We start from the raw sequence: 11,116 nt of genomic DNA on the forward strand, positions 1-11,116 counted from the left end.
GCAAACACTGCTTATTTACATTGTGTATTTATTTTAGGTGTCTGTTGATTATGCCCACTACGTCTGCTAGGGGCTACCATGAAATTCATTAAATTTAACGTTTCTTTAAAAAGCTGTTGCTTTTAAATTTTGTCTTATACAAATAATACCAAATAAATATAGACCTAGAATATATGTACTTATAGATAAGTATAATTTTTAAAATCATCTATAATTCACCATCTTCAAAGAAAATACTGTCATCGTTTTCAGCTTTTTGTCTGTGTGTGCTTTGTAAATCAATATTTGTTTCATGGTCAAATAAAGAAATGGAAAAAAGAATGCCTGAGCAGACATTGCTTGAATGGGATCTGCAGAGTGGTTTAACATACTGAAGCATTTACATCTGGCAGGTCCAAATATTGGAATAAAAACTTGGTGTCAGAAATATCGGAGAACCATTGACTTTTTTCCTTTTTTAAGGCTGAAGTGTTGATTTTTATGGTTCGGGGCCATCTTCAATTGTGAAATGGAGCAAAAAGAAAAGCATAACTTAACCCCATTTCCACTCCCCACCCCCCGCCATACGCTTGCTCTTTAAAGTCCTGGGGCAGCGCTAGGGAAAGGGGAGAGCCTTGCACTGTGAATTGGGAGGGCTGAGTTCTAATCTGATTCTGCTTTGGGGCAAGTCAGTTTCTGCTTATTCATTCAGTCAGTCCCTGAGCGTCTACCAACTTGCGAGGTCCGAACAGGCAAGGTCAGTGTTTCCTTGGAGAGTGCTGGAACGCTCTCCATATCCACTTCACTCAGCTAACATCCACCCTTTCCAGGAAAGCTCTACCCTGAGATATCCTGATTGATACATTCCCTTGTTCTCATTCACCCCGCAGGAGCCACATGTTTACTTCTGTTTCTGTGATTATTTAAAAAGGTGAGTCGACTCAAATGACTATAAACTCAAGAGTAGGGACCCTGCCTTTCCTTTTCTTTACATAGAGGAGTTCCCCAGTTCCTGATTCAGGGGTGGGGAGGTGGGGGGTACATTCATACATATAGATTGAATACACACTGCAAAGAAAAAGTGTGAATGCTTTGAAAGTGTTTAAGAAGGTAATGTGTCTGGTCTAGACCTCAGGGAATCACTGAGAAAAGCCCTCAAGACTAGGAAGAGAGTACTCTGGCACAGGGACAAAGGCTCTGAGTCTGGACACAGAGTCCCCCGTGTGTGGCAAAAAACAGGTAGAAGAAGAGGAGGTTAGGGAGGACCCAGACTCTGCAGGGCCCTGAAGATCTCATTCTGGAACTTGAACTTTATCTCAAAGGCAGTGGGAAACAATGGAAAAGTTTACATTTACATTTTGGAAAGATAACCCTAAAAAAAAAAAAAAAAAAAAAAAAGATACTCCTAGCTTTAGAGTGGAGATTCGATTTAGAGAGCAGACAATGGTCAAGCTGGGGAGACCAGTTGGGAGGGAACCACAAAGTCCTGCTGTGAGATGATGGTGACTTGAACTGGGGAGATGAGGCAGAGGGGAAAAGCAGGCCTCGCTGTGAGTGGGGAGAGGTGGACGGCTGTTTCTCAAACGGCAGGGCTGGGCTCCTGGCCTTTCCCTGCTGCTCCCTGGCCACCGCAAAAACTTGGCTTTTAAATCTGCATTCTGTATCCTTGTGCCCTCTATATTTTCTTTGGAGAAGGAATTCCCCTTATTAACAACAAAAGCAAAAAACAACAACGAAAAAATTCCGAACATTTCCCATTAATTTATTAAACTTATTTTCTGTAAAAAAAAAAAAAAAAAAAAAAGGCAACATTCCTTTTTCTGATTTAATGTTTACATGTGCCCACGCTCCTCTCAAAGCAATAACTGGCAGGCGGAAGACTAAAACCTTCAGCTCAGAACACCAGTTCTTCCTTTACAGCCGGGCGGAGGTACTTGCTCTCTCGCTTTATCCTCTTCATCCCCCACAAGCACTCACTCAAGCTCCAGCCATGACCGCCCCTCCTCTCCAGAAGCCCCGGGCTGTTGTAGCCACCAGCCCCCAACTCACTCAAGCTCCAGCCATGACCGCCCCTCCTCTCCAGAAGCCCCGGGCTGTTGTAGCCACCAGCCCCCAAAAGACACCCGGACCACCAGAACTCAGTGAGATATACGGAACACATTCTTTATTCAGCCAGCTGGGTCTGCCAGGGGTACGCAGACCCCAAATTAACCAGCCCTGAAATGTACAGATACAGGGTTTTTAAGCCCAAAATCCCGTTCTTCATTCTGTCTAAACACAAAGGTCTACTTTTCTTCTATTCATTACCTGTCAACCCACAAGTTGGGTGTGCAAGTGGGGGTACAGAGCAGAAAGCTTATTGTTAGAATGTTATGTTCTTATGGACGAGATAGCCTATGTTCCCATGGCGATAGCCATGTTCCCATGGGCAATAGCCAAGCAGTAAGTTCCTGCAGGTAATAAATTTCTAGCAGTCATTTTTCAGCCACCACATTCCCCACTGGTTTTAGCAGACAATCAAATCTTTGATTCTTCATGCGGAATTCGCTCATAGCCTCTATTCTGTAACACTAAAAGTCTAAGAGAATTAATTCTCTTCCTTATATATGTAAACAAGAAATTAAGGAAACATGGGCCAAAGGTTAACAAGAGGAGGAGGATGAGTACAGGTCCAGCTACAGCATATAGAAGGGTTGTTAGACATAGTGACCAATTGAACATCCTATGAAATCAGTTATTTGATTCTAGTCTGTTTTTCCCTGGCATCTAAATTTCTCTCTACTAATCGTAAACTTTCTCTAATTACTCTAGAGTTACTGGCATAGAAGTAACAGGTTTCACTTAGAGCTATATATTATCTATCTTGTTTTAAGAATAATAAATCGAAACCTCTTTTATTTTGGAAGACTACTTCTGCTAGTGAATCGACCTGAAGTTTTAGCCTGCTGGGCTCAGTTACATTTAGGGGAGTTCCTACCCTGACATAATAAGGGAGTTTTGGTTTTAGGTACAACCAGCAATTTTGTCCTATGTCTGGGGCGGTCTTATTTAAGATCTTGTGTATTGTTGTTAGCAAAGTTATTAATGTTCCTTCTGGTTCTGGTTGTGGCTGGTCGAATGCCTGGGCTAAAGAGGGGAAAAGGAAGAAACAGAGGGTTATACTCATGTACGCCTGAGTCTTAGTCTTAAGGGCCCGTCTTCCTGAGCTGTCCACTCTCATGCTGTCTTCACATAGGAGCGATGAATCCGTGATGGGATGCGTCAGTGACATCTGTGCAGTCATGAACGGGGGCCTTGGGGTCTGGGTCTGGCAACAGATTGGCTGGGTTGATGACAGTAGCTTTGGATTTTAGCCATACGTTTGGGGGTCATCCGGTGCCTCCCTGTTGTTGAACACCTTCTGGGCTATCTCAACAAGTTGGGACACGTTCATCCCTGCAAACCTTTCTAAGTTTTGCAATACGCCAGATATCAGGGGCTGCCTGAGTAGCAAAGGCTATATTAATTGTCTGCTGGTTCTCAGAGGCCTCAGGATCAATGGGGGTGTATAACCCGTACTCCCCCTTCAAGAAATGCTCCAGGGGATTCCTGAGGTCCCTCCCTGTAGAACTTTGTTACCTTAGAAAGGTTAGTTGGCTGGCGAGCAGCCATCCGAATTCCCCCAATTAGAATCTGGTGGTACCGATCTAATTGCCGTTCTCTCTGCCTGAGAATTGCGTCCCCAGTCTGGGCGGGTGGAGGGAAATTCCTCCTCAATCTGTTGCCCCTGCTTCCTCAACTCTCGTCCTTCAGCAATCGTTTGTGTTTCAGTCCGAATGTGTCCGCGTTCTTCTGAGGTCAGGGGTAATTAAAAGCTGTTGGCGATCATCCCAGGTGGGGCAGTGAGTCTGAAAGACACTCTCTAAGAGTCCCATTAATGCCTGGGGTTTTTCAGAGAAAGGTGTATTCTGTGCTTTCCAGCTGTATAGGGCACTAGTCGAGAAAGGCACTAAACCATAACGGGCCTGTCAGTGTGCTGCCCTTGGGGTGGTGCTTCTCGCAAGGGGAGGATGGCCGGGGTGGTGGTATTGGCTGGTGCCCCACCCAGAGGCCCATAGGGGTTACCTGCCCACTTCCGAGGAGGTGAGGCGGTGCTATTGGGCCTCTGTTGTCCTGGATTATGGGGTGGGGGAAGGTCCCTGTCCTCTGGTGGAGATTGGAGGACTGAGGGACTGGGCTGTCTTGGAGATTTAGTTGCTGCATGTTTTGGGGTGCCCACAACTAAACTGGTGCCCCCAGAGTGAGGGCAAGGTAGAGCCAAGGAGGGGGTTCTGAACAAGGTTTAACCATTGATCATTGTAGGCATGTCCTGGGTCTCCCGTGACAACCTTCCAAACATTTTTCACCAAACTCTTGTCCAAAGAGCCCTCGGAGGCCAGTTTGCATAAAAAGACAGCCACTCAACTTCACACAAAGTTCTTAGTCTGCCTGGAGAAAACTTTATGTCATAGTCATCTCCCTCTACAAACCCTTCTTTGAAATGTCGCAGGAGACACCCATGGTGTCTTCTGTGAACTCAGGCTTCCCCTCATCGCCTGCGCAAAAAAACACACACACACATAACACAAAACAGACACTCGGACGAGAACAATTACTGAGGTGTGGGTGGACCCAGAGAAGTCTGCCACCCACAACCTAGACAAGACCAGAGACAATAAACGGAACCCAACAACAGGGCACAGGAGGTGGCGTCCCGTGGCCTGGCCACGGTCCGGGAGATATGACTGCGTCCAGTCTCTCCACGGACCGCCAATGACTGGTCAACAGAACCAGGAAGGTACCTTTTATCCAGACGCCAAGGCCTCGGAGATTCCAGATTCTCATCGGGACCAGGAACAAAGAGTGTGTCCTGAAAGTTGCGTCCTTAATGATTGCATTAACCCTGTCATGGCATTCAAAGGCACTGGAACGTCTCAGGTTGGCCACCCCTTTGAATCCGTAACAGGGACAGCAATTGCTTCGGAGGCGGGTCCGGTCGTAGATCTCAGGGCCACTCCCCGAGATCTCACTGGGGCCTCTAAATGTTGTAGCCGCCAGCTCTCAAAAGACACACGGACCACAGAACTCAGTGAGTTATAGGGAACACACTCTTTATTCAGCCAGCTGGGTCTGCCAGGGGTACGCAGACCCCAAATTAACCAGCCCCGAAATGTAGAGGTACAGGGTTTTTAAGCCCAAAATCCCATTGTTCATTCTGTCTAAACACAAAGGTCTATTTTGCTTCTATTCATTACCTGTCGACCCACAGGTTGGGTGTGCAAGTTGGGGTACAGAAGCAGAAAGCTTATTGTTAGAATGTTATGTTCCAATGGGCGAAAGCCTGTGTTCCCATGGCGATAGCCATGGGCCCATGGGCAATAGCCAAGCAGTAATTTCCCTCAAGTAATAAATTTCTAGCAGTCATTTTTCAGCCACCATAGGCTATTTAAGCCTCTCAGCCCGCACAGTTCCCTCGGTCTGTGGTGCCCACCCCCACCCCATCCACTATTTTAGGTACTTTCCTCCACTAAACCTCTAAAAAATTTCTCCCCTCTCCTCCCCTTTTGTGTAGTTGGCTGGGCCTCCCATTTCTTGCATTCCTTCATTCAACCCATGTTTATTCATTGCTCACTGGGACAAACCCAGTGCTTGAAATAAAATCCCACAATTCCTACCCCCAGGGGCTCACATCTGCCAAATACTATCTCACAAAACATTCCTTGTAATAATGGAACCATCAGGTGATAATTGCTGTGACAATTTGTGGAGGGTTGTAGGTGGCACCTGGCGTGGGGGTGGGGGGGAGATAGAGCTGGGGAGGGGCGGAGGGGAGGGAGGGGGGGCACTTCCCAATGGAGAGTAAAGCTGCTGAGACTTGAAGCCTAAGGTGGCTGGGAAAGGGGAACTGGGGTGAAGTGGGGGTGCTTTCTATGGAAAGAGTCCTCGTAGGTCAGGCAGCGAGAGAACAGCACTTTCTGGGAACTACTGAGTCCTAGAATGGGTACAAGGGAGGGACCCAAGTGGGAACCGGGGGACAGTCCTTGAAGGGTTTAGAGCTTCCTGAAGGGTTTGGCCACATCCTGTAGGCTGGAGGCTGTGGAGGGTGGGTGATAACAGGATCAGAATTGCCACAGGGTAGATCAGTGAGGTAGAGTTGGACAGCCCGAAGAACAAGGAGGGGCTACCCCACAGTCCTGGGTGAGAAATCCTGAGGCAGGCGCTGGAGGAAGGGAGTGACCTAGGGAGTCAGGAAGGAGGGAGAGCTCTTTAGATTTTGATAACTGAGAGTTGAGGCAGGGGAGGGGAAGGGAGCAGTCTAGAAGGATTCCTAGGTAATTATTTAGGCACCTGGGTGGATGGTACCACTATTTCAACAGTTGTTGGAGCAATTAGATGAACTCGGTTTCCTGCTTGTGTACTGTCTGGGGTTGGCACTCAAGAGAAAGACTGGGGCTCATTAGCCTAAGCATGTTCATGTCCAGCGAAGATGTGAAAAAAATGCTTAGAAGACTGGATCAGGGGAGCAGCGGTATCGAAGCCCGGATGTAGCGAGACAGGCCCACGAAGGCGGTGCTGGCAGTGGCCAGGCTGTGGTCCACCCAAGGAGGCCCAGTGGAGGTCATGTTGAGTAGGTGGGAGAGGGAAGAGGTGAGGTAGCAGTAGCCACCGGAAGGCTCTGGACAGGCGAGAGGTGGCACCGGAGGTACACACGACACGTTCCGGTTTATAAGTGCACACCACAAAACACTTCCATTTTGAATGTTCATAGCCACATCATTCATTTAAACCTCAAGCAGGGAACGACCCAAATGCCTGTCAACAATAGAAGGGGTGAGTAGAGGTTCTTCCACAGAGTGATTGAAAGGTAAGAGCTACCCGCGCTGCGGACGATTCTCACAGTCAGTGTTGAGCATGAGCCAAACACAGAAGAGGACGTGCTGTTTGATTCCAGGGACATGAAGTTAAAAGAAATGGAAAGTCCTGCTTTTTAATCCTTGTGATAGTGTGCTGGCTGGAAAATCACTGCTTGGCTATGTCCATGGGAACATGGGCTTAAAAACTCTGTACCTCTACATTTTGGGGCTGCTTAATTTGGGGTCTGTGTACCCCTGGCAGACCCAGCTGGCTGAATAAAGAGTGTGTTCCCTATAACTCACTGAGTTCTGTGGTCCGTGTGCCTTTTGAGGGCTGGGGACTACAACAATAGAAGTTAGGGTTCTGGTTATCTTTGGGAGGCAGTAGTGACTGGCAGAGGCCATGAGGAGGACTTTTGGGAACTGGTCACATTTTTTCTTGATCTGGGTGCTGGTTACCTGAACGTATTCACCTTGTGGAACTTCATGGAGCTGCCTACTCATGATCTGTCTGCTTTTCCTCCGTAGTAATGATAGATTTCAAGGAAATGTTTGTTAGTAATAAAACCTTCCCTTGACCCCAATTTACCCTCCGGCTCTACTCCCTCCCTTCACAGTAAAACTCATCTGGAATTTCTCTCCTTTCATTTTCTCTTGAACCCACCCCAACCAGACATTTCAGCTTCCCTAAGCCACAGAAATGGCCTTCGGCAAGTTCTCAGGACCTTCATGTTGCTGGATCCGGTGGCCAAATTGCTGGCCTTGTTTGACTGTGTGCAGCAGCCATCACTGACCGCACTGGATGCCGTTGATCCTTCTCTTCTCGAAACATGTGCTTCGCTGGGCTTTCAGGAAAGATGCCATTCTCCAGATTTTCCTCCCCTCTCCAGTTGCTCCTTAAAAAAAAATGCAGATAGGTCCTGATGGAGGAAGCCATTTGGCCCTCAAGGGTAGGAAGCCCTTGTAAGGAGAGAAAACAGCCTTGGGCCTCCTGGATAAGCTCTTCTGAGGCATCCTGGCATCTTGCTCCCAGCAGCAGCATAGAGCTGACTCAAGGCGATAAAAAAGTGTTTGTGGAGTGGATAAAGGCTAAGAATTTGAATGTTATCCTGAAGCCAAAGGATTATAAGGACATCTGAGAAGCCGTCCTTCCTTCCTCCTACCCGCATAGAAGATGGACTGGTTTTATGGCTTGGTGTGGTGGTGCCTAGAGTTCCTTTTCTCTTCTGAAAAGATTGAGGACATTTCTGCAGCTCTTCTCCTTGGCGGGCATTGGTGCAGCACCCAAGGAGGCCGCCAGAGGGCACTTGTTTCCCAGGAGGCGGGGGCGTTGGGGGAGCAGGGGGAAGAGAATTGAGGAGTGTTGGGAGAAAAGACAGCTATCATTAGAGAGACTTGGGCTGGAAGCTAAGCACATGTAAAAATCTGAATGTACCCAATTGTCAGGAGTCTGTTTCCAGAGCCTTTTGCAGAGTGGGATATGCTCGGGGCCGGGAGCCCCAAACCCATGTTGTTAGTCTCTGCTGCCCCTTTATCTTATGTGTCATCTTCTTGACCGCTCTGGGTCTCAGTTTTACCCCAAGGAAATGGGAGGAATGACCCTGATCAGTATACCACCCAGAGGCATCAGCAAGAGGAAACAAAGCAAGTAGTATAAATACTTTTTGGAAGAAATGTGAGGCATGCTGATCTCGTCATCCCCTGCCCTGTGCACCTTTGCGAGCACCTGTAACACCTTTCCGTGTATGACACTACTCCCAGTGAGTGCCTCAAGCTGCGCACTCTTGGGGAGGTGATTCCCCAGCAGGTGGAGGTGATGGAGCCTGAGTTAAGTCAGAGGCAGCAGGCAGAGAATGGAGGCCATTGGGGCAATAGGGAGCCATAGTAGGTTCTGGGGTAGGGAGTAAGTTTCATTCCAGAGGGTCAAGTTTTCTTGCGAGGTTTCCTGGAAGTCGGAGGTCCTGGATAGCCGCTGAGCCCCCCTTACAGCCTGCACCTGTGTCCCCATAGAAAGTACTGAGAGAAAATGCTGTGCTGGGGGCAGCATGGGCCTGGAGACCAGCAAGCTGGACCTGTGGTCTCACTGCTCTGTCCCAATCTTTCTCAATCCTGCGCCTCTGAAATTGTTCCTGGGGTTCCCTCCCATCCTGGTTGAGTTAGAGCCTCTTACACCATCCAGCTGTTAGCTGGTTGGCAAATGCCCACATTAGGTAAGGTGCTGTGTGGGGCGATGGCGGGCCGGGAGAGCGGGTCGTGGTTTCCCTTTTCATCCCTGAGCAATGTCTGCCTTGGAGGGAGTTGGGGTGGGCCCATTCCAACCCCTTGAGCCTAAAATCCAGGCTCCAAGGCAAGCCCCGGGCCTTCTGGGATGTCCGTTCTGTGAAAAGAGAAGCGAATCTGAGAAGCACCCACTTCCCCTGATGCCGCCCCACATTCATTTCACAGAGGAAGCAACAGAAGCCCAGAGGAGAAGGGGCTCGCCCCGGGCCCAGGTTGGTGGGCTCCGCTCCGTGGGCACACGCACAGCGCCCCACCCCCGTGGGCTCCTCCTTTTCCTCACCGTCTCCCTTTTTGTCCTCGCCTCCAGTGGGCCCGTGACCCTGCTTCCGCGAGCGTGGGCTCTCCCTTCACAGAGAGTTGGGGAGGGGGCAATGCTCCTTCCTGAAACACGTGTCCAGTGTCCACGAATCGTCAGCGCTGACCTCCTCACACTCTGCAACTTTGAAAACGGAGGCAATAAATTACCTACCTTAAACTTTACAGTTTTCCGTGTAATGACATGAATTGTGACAAACGTATGCAATCGTGTAACCATCACCACGATCGAGAGAGAGGTAGAACATTTTCATTATCCTGAAACATTCCGTCGCTCCCCTTTGCGGTCAATCTCCTCTGCCCAGCCCTGGCCCTTGGCGGCCACTTCTTTACTTCCTATCACTGCAGCTTGGCCTTTTCTGCAGATTCCACATAAACGGAATCCCACAATATGTGCTCTTTCGCATCCGGCCTCTTTCACAAAAAAATCGTCACGTTTATGAGGTTCATTTGAGATGTGCGTACCTGCAGTTCATGCCTTTTTCCCCGTAGGAAGTACTCCAGTAACCCGTGTGGATGGCCAGTTTGATGAGCCTGCTGGTGGATGTTTGGGTTGTTCCTGGTTTTTGAATATTATGAATAAAGTTGCTGTGCACGTTCTTGTTCAAGTTTTTGTGCGGAGCTTTCACTTCTTGACAATAAACACCTAGGAATGGAACTTCTGGGTTGCATGATGTCAGAGCTTACCCTTTTCAAAACGACTCCTGGTTGTCCTTCTCCTCTCATCTGCTGGGGAGACTCACGGGGATGAGTGGGTAGCTGAGGCCGGGGGAGCCTCGGGGGTAACCTGGGCCTCAGCCCCTACACCCGAGTAGCTTGGTGTCTTGAACAAGTTGCTTTGTCTGCTCTGGGCAGGCCTCAGTTTACTGATCTGTGAAACAGCAACAGCACCACGACCCTCCCTGCCTGTCCCAGAGGATGTTCTGCGGGTGAAAGGAAGTGGGCAACGGCCACGTCTGAGAGCTGAGAGGGGCCTGCCCTCGGAGGGGTGGCGCACAGTTCAGGTGGAACTCGTGAGGCAGAACATGGCCCTGATGCAAAGGCCTCTCTTTGAGAGCTCCTTCCTCTCTCACGTTGGTGGGGACTATGACAACAGCCAGTTTCTGCCAATCTTGAGAGGTTCTTCTTGGCCCCCAGCTGAGTGGGCAGGGGCTAACGTGGTCTAGGTTGTCAAAGGCCATCCATTTGCCACGAACGCCTTGGAATATGAAGCTATGAAGGAGGAGAAAAATTTTGCAAGGAGGCCAAGGAAAAAAGGAGCTCTACTACTGCCCTACACATGTATGGCTACTTAAGTTTAAATAAATGAAAATCCAATTAAATGAAGAAGTCAGTTCGTCAGTTATACCAGCCTCGTTTCAAGTGCTCTTTAGCCACGTGTCGTTAATGGCTACCATATTGGACAACACAGATACAGAACTTTTCCTCCATCACAGAAAGTTCTATTGGACAGCCTGATTGAGACCCCAAAGCCTTCCTTTTGGGAGGGTCGGTATTGTTAGACCCTCTCCGGTGGACCGAGGTCACCTGGCTTACAGAAAAGGACCCCGGCAGCTCCGGCAAAGGGAGCTCACGCTGAGAGAGCTGGATGCACAGGGAGCCTGCAGCCAGCTGGTGGGAGCGGCCCCTGAGATGAACGGGGGACACGGTGAGGGCCCTGCAAAGGTAGA

Source organism: Rousettus aegyptiacus, unplaced genomic scaffold (assembly GCF_014176215.1).
Source record: "Rousettus aegyptiacus isolate mRouAeg1 unplaced genomic scaffold, mRouAeg1.p scaffold_m13_p_4, whole genome shotgun sequence".
NCBI lineage: Eukaryota > Metazoa > Chordata > Mammalia > Chiroptera > Pteropodidae > Rousettus > Rousettus aegyptiacus.